This window comes from Haliotis rufescens, unplaced genomic scaffold, assembly GCF_023055435.1.
Source record: "Haliotis rufescens isolate VD_foot unplaced genomic scaffold, xgHalRufe1.0.p SCAF_133, whole genome shotgun sequence".
Lineage (NCBI taxonomy): Eukaryota > Metazoa > Mollusca > Gastropoda > Lepetellida > Haliotidae > Haliotis > Haliotis rufescens.
Genome location: NW_025963817.1, coordinates 185804 through 186674, shown reverse-complemented (window position 1 = coordinate 186674; position 871 = coordinate 185804).

Here is an 871-nt window from a genome sequence, read left to right as displayed (position 1 = left end):
CCTCTATTAGTCCAAACAGGCCGCTATTCCAAGCCACCTATTCCTTTAAATGATAGAATATGTAAATTTCGTGCAGAAAAAAATAATTATGTTATTGAGGATGAATCACACTTTTTAATAGATTGTTTTGTATACAGTGACCTGAGATATCAACTACTACACAAGGCACCTGAATTAAATCAAGACTTTTATTATTTTAATAGCATTCAGCAATTATCTTATTTGATGCAAGAAGTGATTTTACAGCCGCTTTTAGCAAGCACATTATTCAGCATGTATAGAAGGAGAGTGCATCTCTTCTAGTCTTAACATTGTATATAATATTTTTATTTTGTGTTTTATATTTAATAATGTTATATGTTTTAAATGCTTTTAGAGTGTCTCATAAGCCCTAGAGGCTGGAAAGTGTACTTTTAATGGCAACTTGCTTTTGTTTAAAATGTGTTTTATGTACAATATGTGACACTTAAATAAACATTTCTTCTTCTTCTTCTTCTTCTTTGTTCTCCCGCTGAGAAATTTATTCCCCTCCAAGGCGGGATACACAGTATTTAATCAAGATGACATGCAATAATGAGATCTCATCATTCTGACATGGAGGTATGATAACACTTTGTGTCTATCATTGCCGCTGGTTTGTCACGACTTCTCTTGAAAATGATTCCGTATTTGTCATCTAACTGTCTGACGGTTTGGGACGCTGCCCAACCTACACCCAATACTCTCCCAACAGGTTGTGGTGTATTTATATGTAACACAAGAGGCCTACACAAGTGCGATCCACACTGTGTCATGGTTGGCTTAACACAGCAGGGCTCCGTTGATAACGTCATGTTCCCTATTAGGAAAGTCATTGGGTATTTCCCACTTC